Source organism: Dendrobates tinctorius, unplaced genomic scaffold (assembly GCF_039654945.1).
Source record: "Dendrobates tinctorius isolate UK_male_01 unplaced genomic scaffold, ASM3965494v1 ptg000044l, whole genome shotgun sequence".
Classification (NCBI taxonomy): domain Eukaryota; kingdom Metazoa; phylum Chordata; class Amphibia; order Anura; family Dendrobatidae; genus Dendrobates; species Dendrobates tinctorius.
This window is the reverse complement of record NW_027361712.1, coordinates 33,943,837-33,960,236: the sequence shown is the minus strand read 5'-3', so window position 1 is coordinate 33,960,236 and position 16,400 is coordinate 33,943,837. Positions and strand designations below refer to the sequence as shown.

At 45.0% G+C, this 16,400-nt stretch overlaps 1 protein-coding gene across 3 annotated transcripts in view; it reads right to left on the bottom strand.

Annotated features, from left to right (window-relative positions):
• The window catches only part of ADCY4 (adenylate cyclase 4), a 152,604-nt gene that overhangs the window by 60,003 nt on the left and 76,201 nt on the right, over positions 1-16,400 (bottom strand). The window lies entirely within an intron of this gene.

The following is a 16,400-nucleotide window of genomic DNA, read 5'->3' as shown; positions in this document are numbered from 1 at the left end:
TCTGACAACTACCTGCTCTACTTACATCTATTTTTGCAGCCATCAGAGCGCTTCCTAATGCTACCTTCTGACAGTTCTCTGGTGTACTAGAGCATTCAGGCCATAATCAGACAAGACATTTGTGTGGCATTTTTTTTTTTACAAAGACTACGGTCAGATGTTACATGAACATCTTGTTAGATGACTTGTGTTACAAAGTGGTCCCTGAAGGGCGATCTCAGGAGTGCTACTTGCAGTTCAGTTTGTTTCCATATGTCCAGAAGCTCATCGTTCATGTGTATTTAAAGTAACTGGTATTGCAAGCCGCAGTCCAGAAATCCCCCCTCAGGGACCACTTTGTAACCTAAGCCATTGTACAAATGCAGAGCACTATACATGTTCACTGAACCTACATGTTAGCGTGTCCCAGAGTGCTGAATTTCACGGTCTGTGTGACCCTGGTCTTATAAATCCATAGGAGTAGATTTTACTTGCTTAGCCCATTTCAGGGCAAATCCCCATTTCATTATTAGTCATTAGAGATTGCTGTATGGAAAAAGGAGGAAGGCAACTGCAGACTAAAAATGAATGCATGCCTTTGTTTTAGGAAATTCATCTCTACTTGAGCTGATAAGCAGGGGTTAATTGATGTGTATGAATTATAGTAGCAGCAATTACTGCCATTTTCCATAATTAACAAGGAGCTTGTAACATCCATTATTCTGGAGGCTGGAGAATTGTCAGATCAGATTCTTTACTAAAGAGTTTCACACATGGACTTCCAGATCTGCAGATGCAGCATTCTAGTCTATACAAGCAGCTAATTAGAAGCTAATTGAGCAGTTTCTGGAGATAGAGCATATTGTCAGCAACAACTGGCAGAGGAACACAAGATCCATTTTTATCTCATGTAAGACCAGCAAGATCCACATTCCAGACAATCCAACACATGGGCGATGACATCCATGCCACAAAGGAGACAAGCAAGGCTGTAGACTGGAAGCAGCGCTTTTTTTTCCAGTTCTCAGAGCCCTGAAGTACAGATTAAAGGGGTTCTCCACTACTTAGACAACCCTGAATCCTTGTTCCCCCCCCCCCCCCCCGCAGTGAAATAATATTTATCCTCCCCTCTGGCTGCGGCGCTGTTACAGCAATGTTGACACCGGCTTGGGCGATAAGGTTACGTCACATGATCCCTGCAGCCAATCAGCACTGGCTTCATTCTCCTATGAATGTAATTGACACTCAGAGCTACGGCTGCCCTCTCCTGATGTCTTGATTTGTCTGTCACATGACTATTTTGGAACTGTAGCTGTTCTGGGAAAAAAAGTGGCAGTATCGCAAAGAACTGACAGTCGCATGAGACTTGCATTGAAATCTATAAAAAATGAGTAGTTTGCAACTTGTGACCGGAGACAGAAAATCTAACACATTTGGAAGCATTTGCAATTGCAACTATCTCGCAACTGCTCGATGTCACAAAGATTGGAAATCATTAGAGGAGATGTTGTAATGTGACACAGATTTAAGTGTCGCGCGACACCTTGCGGTTTAGCCCTGGCATGAGGGTATGTTCACATTGTGTCTTTCTCTGCCATTTTAAAAAAGTCTGTCATGAAAGAAGAAAACACTTTACAAAAATCTCCTCTTCTCTGAATTTTGTAAACCTAAATAGTCTCGCTTTTGTTTTTGGTCATTTCCATTGCATTTGTGGAGTTTTTTTTGCCACTTTTTTTTCCAGTTGTTTTTTTGAACTCCAGAAAGCAATAAAGAAAACGCTAGTAGTTTTTGTAACGGAATTGATAGAAAAAAAAACTACAGTGAATTTATTTTAAGTCTTCCCGTTTACTTGTATTGTAAGTATTGAGCACCTTCCTAGTGTAAAACCCAGTAGACTGTACAGATTACTTCTTGTAAACGCTTGGCCTCTTTGAAACCTGAAACGTTTAAAAGAAATGCAAAATCCTTAACATATAAAACACCTAGCCGCTTGCATAGAAATTAATATGTCCACTCTTTTCAATGTTTTTTTTTTTTACTGCGAAAAAGATGCAGCATGAGCAGGTGTACGAAGGTTTGTTTTTTTTTTGGATTTTTAACAGAACCATTAAGGGTGCAGTAAAGTCAGTGAGGCCCCTGTTATACGCCTATAAACTAAAGGCATCAGACTGACTTATAAAAGTATTCACCTGTAAGTGCATTGCTTACATATGTGAGAAAACACGTTATCATAAAGAAAAATGTCAAGCTGTACTCTTATCTAGATGCATAATAACAGTATCTAACTGCATAGGCATCCTGAAAAAAAAAAAAAAAAAAAAAAAAAAAAAACAGTTTATAATTAAAAAGGACTTTTCAAATTTTTCCCAATGAATTGGGCAGATGATATAGTGGCTGCAGCACAAGGCTATATGTGCATGATGAGCATTTGGCTTGAAGTAACTTCTGCAAGGTTCCTGTATCTCTTGGTGGCAAAAATGCGCGGTTTTGCAGTGTTTTTGCATGTGTTTCTGTACAGCAATGAATGCTTGAGTGAAATAAAGATATTAGAAAAAAAATGTTTTGTGATGTAATTTCCTGGTTCAACCCCTTCTTTTTCATTCTGATGCAGTGGCATCAGGGTCATGAGATTAGGGCTGGGTCAGCAGCTGGGTTTAGTAATGAAAAGGTGTCAGCCAGACACCCTCATTACCAACCTGGCAAGTAAAGGGAATAATAAATAAACACACATTGTCACCAGTATACTGTATGTAGGAGCGGAAAGAACTTACATAGGCTGTAACCAAAAAGCAACTGGCAGAAATTAGTGTGGACCACTATACCTGTTAATAAAAAAAAAAAATTGCGTGTGCTCCTGCATAATTTTCATAACCAGCAGAGGGAAAGCCAACGGCTTATGTTAATATTCTGGGAAGGAGACAACAGCCATAAAAGGTTCACAGGCTATTAATGTCAGTTCATAGCTGTTTGCTTAGCCTTTACTGGCTAGTTTACAGGGGGACTCCAGAAAAAAATGGACATAGGGTCCCCCTATAAAATCTAACCAGCAAAGGCTAGGCAGACAGCTGTGGGCTGATATTAATTGCCTAGGAAGGGGTCATGGATACTGGCCCCTCCCAGACTTTACAACATCAGCTCTCAGCAGCCCCATAAAATCTGGTAGTGTCCCCCTATAAAATCTAACCAGCAAAGGATAGGCAGACAACTGCAGAATGATATACAGATGCTTCTCACAAAATTAGAACATCAAAAAGTTAAATTATTTCAGTTCTTCAATAAAAAAAGTGAAACTCATTAAACAGAGCAGGGGTGGGCAATTAATTTTCCCAAGGGGCACTGCTGTGAAGGGCCAAACCAAAAAAAAACAAAAAAAAACATGGGGTTCCCTTATTTTTGTTAACTAAGCCAAGAAAAAAGCAGACAGCTGCGGCCTTGTATTCTCAGTCTGGCGAGGTCCATGGATTTTGCCCTGACCAGCCTACAAATAGCAGCCCACAGCCGCCCCACAATTGGCAAATCCAAAGATGAGCTAATTGTGGCACTTTATCCGGCTCTTCCAACTTGCCCTGTAGTGGTGGCAAGTGGAGTTAATATTTGTGGGGTTGATATCACCTTTGTATTGTCAGGTGACAAAGCCCATGGCTTAGTAATGGAGAAGCATATATAAGACACCTATCGATTACTAATCCTACAGTTATATGGTAAATAAACACACAGCCAGAATAAAGTCTTTTAATTGAAATAACGACACAGACTCCTTTAATAGATCTTAATTAAACCATCCACTGACGCCCTTGTCTCCTCGAAGAGAATTAAAATAAAAAAGCAACAATATCCTTACCTGTCCGCCAAGAAAATATACATAATGTCCCACGACGAGTCCAGCTCTGCTATATCTGCATGCCTTTGGCTGAACAGTGGCATTATGCACCATCCAGAATACAACTGAGCTTGAAGCTGATCACCGGAGAAAACTTGGTCCCCTACTGTCACTTGCACTGCAGTTCTCGCGATCAGCTGATCGAGAAAACCGCAGCATATGTGAACTTCTGGCTAAAACAAGGTACACCATTATTTAAATTAGCACACATGCGTAGTAAGCTGCGTTCCCGCACTTAATACGCATGTGACTAAGAAGATAATGCGGTTTTCCCACATCTAATGAAAGTCTATTGGTAATTTATGCAGTGGAGACTGAGAGTCTCCGCTACATAAATAGACATGCTACGGTCTGGAAAGACGTGGCATGTCCGTCTCCGCAGGTAAGCCGGCGGCACGCAGCGTCCAACCCGCAGAGATAACTGACCGTGGGAGCATACCCTAACTCTCTGGTTCAATTGCATAAAAAATAAGTTTGAAAATTGCCAAATTTTCAATTTTTTCACAAATAAATGTCATATCGACTAAATGTTAGCAATATCAAGAAGTATAATGTGTCACGAAAAAGCATTTTCAGAATCAGTGGGATCCGATGAAGCGTTTTAGATTTATTACCTCAAAGTAACACTGATGAGAATTGTAAAATGTGGCCTTGTCATGAAGGTAAAAATAGGCTCCGTGATGAGGGGGGGATTAAAGCAAAAAATAATTTTTATGATTTTAATGCATTTTTACATTTTATCACAAAGCCTATGGGACAATGAATGCAAAGCCTATGGATCAAGGAAATGCTGTAGATATAGTATATCTTGACTTCAGCAAAGCATTTGACAAAGTCTCTCATACAATCCTTATTGAAAAAATGACTAAGTATGGAATGGACAAGGCAACAGTTAGGTGGATTCATAACTGACTTAGTGATCGGACCCAAAGAGTGGTCGTAAATGGCTGCACATCCAGTTGGAAGAATGTCTCAAGTGGGGTACCACAGGGCTCTGTCCTGGGCCCTTTATTGTTCAACATCTTTATCAACGATTTAGATAAAGGAATTGAGGGTAAATTGATTAAATTTGCTGATGACACAAAGCTAGGAGGGATAGCTAATACTAGAGAAGAGAGAGAGAGGATTCAAAAAGATTTAAATAAACTGGAGAAGTGGGCAGCAACTAACAGAATGGTTTTTAACAGGGAGAAATGCAAAGTACTACATCTGGGCAATAAACATGAAAAAAGCATATACAGAATGGGAGGAATAGGGCTAAGTGACAGCACATGTGAAAAAGACTTGGGCATACTAATAGATCACAGACTGAATATGAGTCAACAGTGTGATGCAGCAGCAAAAAAGGCAAATGCAATTCTAGGATGTATTAACAGAAGCATACAGTCTAGATCACGTGAAGTCATTATTTCCCTCTACTCCTCTTTGGTGAGACCTCATCTGGAATATTGTGTCCAGTTTTGGGCACCACATTTTAAAAAAGACATCAACAAACTGGAGCAAATTCAGAAAAGAGCGACCAGAATGGTGACCGGTCTGCAAACCCTGTCTTATGAGGAAAGGTTGCAGGATTTGGGAATGTTTAGTTTGCAAAAGAGAAGACTGAGAGGAGACTTAATAGCTGTCTACAAATATCTAAAGGGCTGTCACATTGTAGAAGGATGAACTTTATTCTCATTTGCACAAGGAAAGACTAGAAGCAATGGGATGAAACTGAAGGGGAGGAGACACAGATTAGATAGTAGAAAATGTTTTTTGACAGAGTGATCAATGAGTGGAACAAGCTGCCACGAGAAGTGGTGAGTTCTCCTTCAATGGAAGTCTTCAAACAGAGGCTGGACAGACATCTGACTGGGATGATTTAGCGAATCCTGCTTTGAGCAGGGGGTTGGACCAGATGGCCCAGGAGGTCCCTTCCAACTCTACGATTCTAACTGAAAACATACTAAGGCTGTGTGCCACGTAAGCATTTTTTTCGCGTTTTTCAAGCGTTTTTACCGACAAAAATGCTTACAAATCGCTTAAAAGAAGCATCCCATTCATTTTAATGCATTCTGCACTTTTTTGCATATTGTTTTTTTTTCCGTGAAAAAAACGCATCGCGGTAAAAAACGCAGCATGCTCATTAATTTTGCGGAAAAGTCCACATTTTTAGCTATTTTCCATGAGATTGGGGACGCGCGGAAAAACGAGCAAAAACGCACTGAAAACGTGCAAAAAACGTGAGGAAAAAAAAAAAGCACATTTTCTGGGAATGAGTCCGGGTTTCATGGAGAAATTTTCTGCATACATGGGCACATAGCCTTAAACATACCACAGGTGCCAAAAAATTGCCTGGGACCCAAACCACCATCACCCACGCCCAAAAAGAAACGCACTTTGGCAGCATAGGTCTTGTTTACACAGGATGATATGCTGCCAAGAACGGTGATCATTTGTGCAAACTAAAAGTTTATTTCCGCCGACAAACAAGCGTTATTCTTGTTTGCAGGTTGATCGGCAGCCTATTTAGACTACACAATTTGCGTGAACGAGTGTCACCATAATAGTGCAGTGTAAATGCACAATGCACATTAAGGGTATACAGATTCATGCATTATAGGTTGGATGCACAACTTAACTTTTCTAAAGTTTTCCATCACTTCCTGTCTAAGTGACCACAGAGTCTACTTTTCTAACACCTCAACTAAGGGACAGGGCAGGGAGACTCCAACAATAAAGTTAGAAGAGGGATGGGTTGGAACATGTGCTTGTAAAAGGCAAGGGAGGCAGACAGATAAAAAGAGAAGGAGTGGCTGCATAGATCAGAGGTTTTTTATTTTAGATCAGTAGAGAAACTTGTTGCAGATTATCAATGCAGCCATTTACACCCCCGTTTTACAACTATACATCAAATAACAGAAAAGTATGAGCAACTGTCTTTATACAAACTATGCTGGATCACTAACTGTATCAGAAAGAGATTTGGCCAAGTAGAATAGAATGGACTGTGAACTTTGTCTTCCTGGTCTGCGGTCACGTTCAGCCTGGCCATGAGCCCTCAGTGTTATATTAAACCAGGGTTTCCTATACAGTATGATGAAGCCATGTTTTCCAATTACATACTGCGGCCAGGGTTTTTAACTGTGAGACTATCTGTAATCAAGAATACTAATTTCTTTTATTTAACTGTTAATACATATTTGCAGAATTTTTATAGAAGCCTGAATTATGTAAATGTCTAATGAAACTAATTTTATAGTTTACTATGCCACTTGTATTGAGGACACAATAATATTCAAAATACACCCAATATTAAAAAATAGAACAGTACAACCCAGGTAACAACGTCAGGTTTCATGGATACCATCCTCTAATAAAACCTGTACTATATCATTAAAGGATTAAACCTCTGCTGTATTTGTCTATACGTAATATTAAACTGGATATAATTCATGTTTTGGATACAGTCACAAGGGGGAGCTTGATATTATCTTACTTTCTTCGTAAACAGCATTTTCAGATTTGTCTATTAACCCCCACCATTATGTCTGCAAAGGTCATAGGATGTCTCTTATGCTCCCCCATAGAATTCAACTAATATGTCCACATTAGTGCCGCCTCTCTAAATGCTGTTAGCAACAAATGCTGCCCCATAATGGTCTACAAAAAAAAAAATAAAAAAAAATCAGCCTTTAAAAAGTACGTTCACGCTGAGTTTTTGGACGAAGATTTAGAAATAGATTCTGCTCCAAAATCCACAAAATAAAATGCTTCAAATACTCTTTAAATAAATTTCTAATTGATTTTAATAGGAAAGGCTCCTTTAGTGCACACAGTACTGTGTTTTTCACATTATTTTTAACATTTGCCAGTAAAACTAGTAAGAAGCTTAGTCAAAGAGTATTTGAAGAATTTTTTTTAAATGTGAATTTGCAGAAAAATCTGCTTCTGAATCCTTGCAAAAACTGTGTGAACAGGCCCAAAAAAAGGAAAAGGTCATGCATGGACATGGCTCTACAGGAGATTATGGGATATCTGCTTACTGCCTACTGTTTCAGAACTCCCATAAAATACAGTGGCGCAAGGCGCAGACACTAAAGGCCACATGTCTAAGGGTACCGTTACACTTAAAGATGCACCAGCGATCCCGACAACGATACGACCTTGTCAGGATCGCTGGTGCATCGCTACATGCTCGCTGGTGAGCTGCCAAACAGGCAGCTTCACCAGCGATCAGCACCAGCGAGGACGCTGGTATCTAGGGTAAATATCGGGTTACTAAGCGGCGCCCGTCACTTAGTTACCCGATGTGTACCTTAGAAACCTGCGTGCTCGCGCCGGGAGCTGCCAGCATGTAGGTTTCTAAGGTACACATCGGGTAACTAAGTGACGCGCGCCGCTTAGTAACCCGATATTTACCTTAGAGACCAGCTCCCAGCGTCTGCTTAGAGCTCTGGGAGCCTTGCTAATCGTTGGCTCCCGCTGACACACGCACCGATGCGCGCTGGCCTGCGGGAGAGCAACGATCAAAAAATGGCCCAGGACGATCCTGCACGATCAGTGATACCCGACAGGGGGCCCGGTCGCTGATGTGTGTCACACACAGCGAGATCGCTGTGGCGTCACAAAATCAGCGATCTCGCTGTGTGTGACGGGGCCTTAAGGGTATGTTCACAATGGGTGTATTGGCTGATTTTTTCTGCAGCAAAACCTGATTTCTTGGCAGGAAAGAAGCTGTGGTAAAAACGCAGGTTTAGGTGTGTTTTTGGTGCAGATTTGGTGCGTTTTTTTGTGTCTTTGTCCATCATTACTGCCCTTACTGCTGTATGGGGCCCCGTGAGCAGCAGTACACAGAGGGTCCCGCAGGTCCAGGGCCCCGCTTTTGTGCCTCTACTGATCAGGCCCCATCGTGCACTAAAACACGGGTATTACATACCTGGTAATGTGTTTTTTCATGAGACATGACGGCACCACGAGAGAGGGGATCCGCCCAGCGAGGACAGGAAACCTTCAAGATAAAATGAGCGGCTCCTCTCTCCGCATCGGTTTACAGAGCACGAGAGGAACTCTGCAGGTTAGTGTACACATAAATAATACATCCTTTACAATACTAAATTTCCAACACCAAGGGAGTGTATAATGCTAATAATGCACCCAACTAATGACGTGATCAATAGGGAGGGAATATAAGGGTGCCGTCATGTCTCCTGAAAAAACACATTACCAGGTATGTAATACCCATGTTTTTCCATCCTACATGACGGCACCACGAGAGAGTTACAGAGATTTGAAATCTCTTAGGGAGGGATCACTGCTTGTAACACTCTTCTCCCGAATGCGAGATCAGAGATAGCAGATAGGTCTAATCTGTAATGTTTGAAAAAGGTAGATGGAGAGGACCAAGTGGCCGCATTACAGATTTGGTCGATGGAGGAGTCAGCTCTCTCCGCCCAGGACGTCGCCATGGCCCTCGTGGGGTGGGCTTTTATAGGCCTTCTGGAACAGCCCTGCCTGCACTACTATACGCTAGCATGATGGCCTCTCTCACCCATCTAGCTATAGTTCGCTTAGAGGCTTTAAGGCCTTTTCTTGCTCCCTGGTATGAGACAAATAAGGCTCTCTGTTTTCTCCAAGGTTTTGTCATCTCTAAATACTGTAGGATACATCTAACGTCTAAGCAATGAAGTCTCTCCTCCTTCTGGTTACCGGGGTTAGGACAAAAGGATGGTAAGACTAACTCCTGAGCCCTGTGGAATTTCGACACTACCTTAGGGAGGTATGCTGGGTCTAATTTTAACACAACCCTATCGTCCATGACCTGAGTGTATGGCGGGTCTGCAGTGCGTGTAAGGCTAAGTGCACACGTACCGGAACTCTCGCGGAAATTACCGCGAGAATTCCGGAATTCCAGTCCGCGGGAAAATCGCATTTTAAATTCCCGCGATTTTCCCGCAGAAAAACTAGCATTTTGCAAGCGTATTTAGCTTGCAAAATGCTAGCGTTCTCCAAGCGATCTGTAGCATCGCTTGGAGAACTGATTGACAGGTTGGTCACACTTGTCAAACAAAGTGTTTGACAAGTGTGACCAACTTTTTTACTACTGAGGCCGCCTATGCGGCATCAGTAGTAAAAGATAGAATGTAAAAAAAAAATAAAAAATACTGTTATTCTTACCTTCCGACGTCCCGCGCAGGCGTTCCCAGTAATCCTTTGCGAAAATGCCCGCGATGACGTCAGTTCTCGCGGGACCGCGACGTCTCGCGGTAATTCGCGATGACGTCGCGCGAATGACCGCGAGACTTCGCGATCCCGCGAAATCGGACGCCATCGCGGGCATTTTCGCAAAGGCTTACTGGGACCGGGAGCGTGGAGAGAAGCGGGAAGGCTGCGCGGGACGTCAGAGGGTGAGAATAACAATATTTTTTATTCTATTTCTTACAGGGATATGGTACCCAAAGCCCGGAGGACAGTCTCCTCTCCTCCGGACCGTGGGTACCATCCGCAAATGTTCTGCTTACTTTCCGCATGTTGTGCACAGCCACATGCGGGAAGGAAGCGGAACAATGCATTCCTATGGGTGCGGGATCGCCGCGATTCCGCAAAATAATGAGCATGCTGCGTTTTTTACCGCGAAGCGATTCCGCCGCGGTAAAAACCGCAGCATTAGCACAGCATTGCGGAATCCCATAGGAATGCATGGGATGCTTATTTTTCGCGTTTTCGCGGCAAAATCGCGCGGTTAAAACTGCCGCGGAAACGCGAAAAAAACGCCACGTGTGAACTCAGCCTTAGTCTCTGACCCTACGGGCCGATGCGAGTGCCACTAATTAGGCTGTCTTGAAAGTTAACACTTTATCTGACGCTGCGTTTAGCGGTTCAAATGGACTTTCTACCAGAGATGATAGGACTAAATTTAGATCCCAGGGAGGAGGCCTAGGAGACAGGACAGAGTCAGCTCTAGTACAGGCACAGATAAACCTGGTCACCCATCTATTGTTTGCCAGGTCATATTTGAATAAGGCTGCCAGGGCTGAAACGTGAACTTTGAGGGTGCTAACAGCTAACCCCAACTCTAAACCCTTCTGTAGAAACTACAGTACTGCCCCTACCAGTACTTCTCCCTCCCGTACCGGGCCTGAGGTAGATAAAAATTTCCTCCAAATCCTTCCATAAATTTTCGTAGTCACTTGTTTTCTGCTACTGAGTAAGGTGGATACTAACCCTGCAGAAAACCCTTTCTTCTCTAACAGTGACCTTTCAAATTCCAGGCTGTCAATGCAGCATGGACGTCGGAGGGTGATTGAAGGGACCCTGTGTTAGTAGGTCGTGATCCTCCAGGAGCACCCATGGGTCCGTCACCGACATCACTCTCAGCCAGTAGAAACACGGTCTTTTCGGCCAAAAAGGAGCTATCATAATAACTCTGGCTTGGTCCTCCCTGATCTTCCTCAGAACTGCTGGAATGAGACATATTGGAGGGAAGGTGTACATGAGACCTGGTGTCCACTTTATCCTGAAGGTGTCTACTGCCAACGGCCTGTCTGCTGGACTTAGGGAGCAGAATTCTTGAACCTTCGTGTTGGTTTTTGAGGCAAAGAGATCTATGATGGGTTTCCCCCACATATGCACAATCTGTTGAAAAATGGACTCTTTTAGGCACCATTCTCGTTGCCTCAGGTGGTTCCTGCTCAGAAAGTCTACCTTCAGGTTATCTACACCTCGAATATGCAGGGCCGATAATGAAAGGAACTGGTGTTCTGCTAGAGCCATGATCCATCCAGCTATTCGCATCAGGGACCGAGAACGGGTGCCCCCCTGGTGGTTCACGTATGAGACTGCTGTACGGTTGTCTGATAGGACTCTCACATGATGTCCTCTTAGGTGTGTCAACAATCCTTCCAGTGCCCTTTCGATGGCTAGTAGCTCCCACTCGTTTGAGGATAGATTACTTTCCTCCTGGACCCAGGGATCCTGGAGCCATAATGTGTCTAGATGGGCTTCCCAGCCCCAAGGACTGGCGTCCGTTGTGACTACCCTGGAGGCTGTGTATGTCCAGGGCACTCCTTTTGGAGAGGACTCTATCTGTAACCACCACCTGAGTGACTGGAGTACAGGGTCCGGGAGGGTGAGCTTCTGCTCTAACTGCCCCTGAAGTCTCAGGTCGTTTTGTAGAACACACCACCGAAGCTTTCTTGTGTGAAACTGGGCCCATTTTACTGCCGGTATGCAGGAAGTTAGGGACCCCAACACTGACATGGCACTTCTCAGAGTCATTTCTGTTTTTTTTTTTAATGTTGCCAACTTCTGTTTGAATTAGGGTTTTCAGGCTGTCAGAGAATGAGGGTGTCTCTTCCGCTACTGTCTTGTTAATGCAATCCTGGCACAACCTTTTATTCCAGGATGCTCCTAAGGGACTATTGCATAAGCGACATTCTTTATTTTTGTTTTTTTCCCCTACTCTTCTTAGGGACCTCCTATACTCCACCCCGCCAATGTATGTAAAAGAGGGGAGAGAGGAGACAAGAGAGAGAAAGAGAACAGACATTAGAGTGCTGGACTTTCTCGAAGCTCACTCACCACTCGGACGCTTCACAGCACGGATACCGGATCTGGAGGCTGACTGGTCTTCTCAATGTCTCCCAAAGAGACTAGGGACCCCTCCTTCTTGTGGCGATGCTCCGCCCGCGCGCTGCCCAAGCGGCTCCCATTGCTGTTGCAGCGTGTCTGTCTCTGCTCCTCTGAGCGCGACCGCCTCTCCTTCGCCTCCTGGCGCGGTTGTAAGTGCTCTGGCGAAGGGCTCTCCATTCTATGAACTGCTTTAGCTGCTGCTTTGTGCTGAGAGCAGTCACATCCACCCCCACCCCACCCCCCCAAAAAAAAAGGTGTGGTGACGCCTGCCAGCACTTCCTGCTGCTTTAAATAGCAGCATTCTCTTTTTTTTTTTTTCTTTTCTCACTAATTGGCGCACCTGGTTGATCCTGCACCTGCCAGTCGCTTGCGCTTTAAGCCCCCACGCCTGCGCACTTTTAGCTTTCCTATGCGCGCTCCTGGCACCACCTCCGGTGTGCGCCCCGTCATGGGGCCGCTTGCTGTGCGCGCTCCCCCTGCTGCCTGCCGAGTGTCGCGCCGCACTTCCGGGTCGCCCCAACTACTTCCGCCGCTAGGTGGGCGTACCCGGCCTCTTCACAGCACAGGCCCCGTCATGCGCGCTCACAGTGCGTGCGCCTTGCCGCCCTCTGTGCCCGAGCGTCCCCCTCAGCGGCGCGTACCCGGTTTCCCTTCCAGTGTGCACCCGGGACTCTTGCGGCGTTCCCACGCCCTCAGCTGCCATGACACCTGCGCCCTCATACCTGCTTCCTCCGGACTGCCGTCACCTGAGGGAATATGGACGTCACCCTGGCCACCACTGCTCACAGCTATTGCTTCCAGGGTTCACATCCAGGGGGTCTGGTGTCTGGCCTCAACAGAGAGGGTACACATATGTGGCCTCCAAGGAGCATTACTTCTGCCCGGGCACCGATGTGCCACACGGGCTGCATGGCCACTATACGTCGACAGGGAGGGAACACTGAAAGTGGCCTCCGTGGACTTTTTACGGGGTATATCAACGTCTGGGAGGGTACACCGCATGTGGTCTCCCAGGCATCCAACTTCACCTGGGCAATCTGCCTCACAGGCTGTGGCCATGCACTCGCTCTGGGGGGCATAGGAATATATGACCCCCGAGGCGACTACCGGTACCTGGCGACGGGTGTAGCAGACCGTTGCCTGCCATTAATCACCCGACCCAGGCATCCTCTTCATTCTTCTTTCTTCAAGAGGTTTTCATCTTGAGGGTTCCCCATCAAGGACAGGACCCCAACTGATGCGGCGAGAGGAGCTGCCCCTTTTATCTTGAAGGTTTCCTGTCCTCGCTGGGCGGATCCCCTCTCTCGTGGTGCCGTCATGTAGGATGGAAAAATAATGTGTACTGTGGCATGCATGTCGGCGCTGGGGCCCGGGAGCTTTTTTGGAGCTGTCCACGGCCGTCTAAAGGCCCCGTCACACTAAGCGAGATCGCTAGCGATTTCGCTTAAGCGACACTGATTTTGTGACGCAGCAGCGATATCGCTAGCAATAATCGTTATGTGTGATACCTCCGACCGGCTCCCCCGCTGGATATCGCTGGTCGCGCAAGAACATCCTGGGCCGTTTCTCGTCGGCCGCTTCCTGCTGACGCCAACGAGCGACGCATGGACACGGGTGGGAGGAAGTCTTCATCGCCGCGTCTGACAGGTAAGTAACGACCGCTGCTACGTCGCTGGTGAGATCGGCCTGTTTGGCAGCTCACTAGCGACCATTTAGCGATGCACCAGCAATCCTGACCGGGTCGTATCGTTGTCGGGATTGCTGGTGCATCGCTAAATGTGACGGTACCCTAACCTAGTTGGCTGCGCAGCTCCTGCTCGACTGTATCTAGAATGTATGGGCTCCCTGCAGATCCTGACTACAGCCCATACATTCTGGCCGTCTCAGTAGTGAATGCGCTAGAATGTATGGGCTCCTTTCAGGTCCTGTCAGCAGCTCTTACATTCTAGCTACTTCACTGCTGAAAACACAAGGCTCCCCGGAAATGGCTGAGGTAAGTATAAAAACCGTTTTGTTTTTTTTTAAGTGGGGGGGGGGGGGGAGTGAAACTGCACATGACAAAGTGTGTTTGAGGGGGTACTGCACATGATGAAATGATGGGGGATAGGGGGCTGCAAATGATGAAGTAAGAGGGACTGCAGATGAAGTGAAGGGGATAGGGGACTGCAAATGATGAAGTGGGGGTGATGGGGCCGGCAAATGATGAGGTGGGGGTAATGGGGACTGCAAATGATGATGTAGGAGTGATGGGGACTGCAAATGATGAAGTGGGGGTGATGGGGACTGCAAATGATGAAGTGGGGGTGATGGGACGGGGAACAGCAATTGAATTGAAGGTGGGGGTGGGGAGAGCAAATGGTGAATTGAAGGTGGGGAGAGCAAATAATGATGAATTTTGAGGGTGGGAGAGAAAATGATGTATTGAATGTGGGGAAGAGCAGCTCATAATGAATAGAGGGTGGGAGAGAGAGAAGACATGACAATGAATTGAAGCAGAAGGGACATGTAACTATAATGAATCGGGGTATGGGTTAGAGTGGGAGGTACATAGTGGGGGGCTTTGAGGATAAAGTGACAGGTGCTAATTAATTTATAAATTAAATGAGGAAATTGGCTATGTATAGATAGTGAGGGCACAGTGGTGGATTCTAATTTATATTTGGAATGGTGGGTTGCATAATAACCAATTCTGTATTCAGATGAGTAGTGTAGAAGAAAGGGAAAAAGTGGGGAATGTGCTCTGGAAGTGGTGCTCTAGATAACTTATTTTTTGCGGAAACGAGTCCTGGCTTAAAGAAGTGATGTCGGTCTGCTCTGGATTAAAAAGAAACGCAAAGATGATGAACTTCACCTAGAGCCGTCACTGTTGAGTCAGTGTGTTACCTGTACACTGACACTATACAATGTATAGAGGTCCTGTGTATAATGTCAATGTTGAACACTTTATTACCTGTACACTGACACTATATACAGAGTTCCTGCGTATAAATGGAACCAGTGATCACTGTATTACCTGTACACAGACACGGCATACTAGGTACAGATCTCTTGTGTATAATGGCACTTATGGTGATAGTTTTTTTTTTTATTAATGATCAGTATTGTAGTATTCTTGTCACAATGTGGTGGTAATATGTTGTCCGGCCATTATGTGGTGGTATTTTTTCCTTGTATGTGCTATTATTTGGACACTATGTGGTGGTAATATGGTGTCTGGTCATGGTGTGGTGGTATGTGTCCCTTGTATGTGGTATTATTGGTCATTTTAAAAATTGAAAAATAAATAAAAATATACCAAAATTGCATTGCATATTTTAAGAAATGTTTAATAGGTTAGAGTAGAGTAGGGCCCAGTCAAAACAGTCTACCTTGTCGTCGTGGCAGATTAACAAAATCTTTTGGCCAAAACAAAAGCTGCTGGCTATGTGTGTGATCTGGTGATGGGAATTGTTAATGTGTGATTGATGAGAAGTTAGTTTTTCCCAAGAGAGAGCGGTGGGACTGTGGACAATTTGAGGGGTGGAGCCTGGGCAGAGTCTCAAAGGGGCCCTGAAAATTTTGCCAGTATGGTGCCCCAAAATTCCTAGTGGCAGCCCTGCCTGGAAGTACTGACATTTATATACAGCATAGAGGAACCCTCCTGCAACAGAACCACACACCCGGAAAATAAACGTTACAACTACAAGTACCACATTTCCACATACTTAACAGGGTCATGCTCACTAGAAGCTATCTTTAACCTGAGATCAGGAGCATGATGACCACAAAATCCTTCTAATCTCCCACTCAGACATGACAAACTAGGCCTGCACACGGCAACAAATACTCATCACCTTACTGTACTGCATGATCAGAAGCAAGAACAAGAGGCAGATCTTGGTCCGTACTTACAGCAGTCTCCACCACCTGATCTCTGTTGTCCTTTGAGACT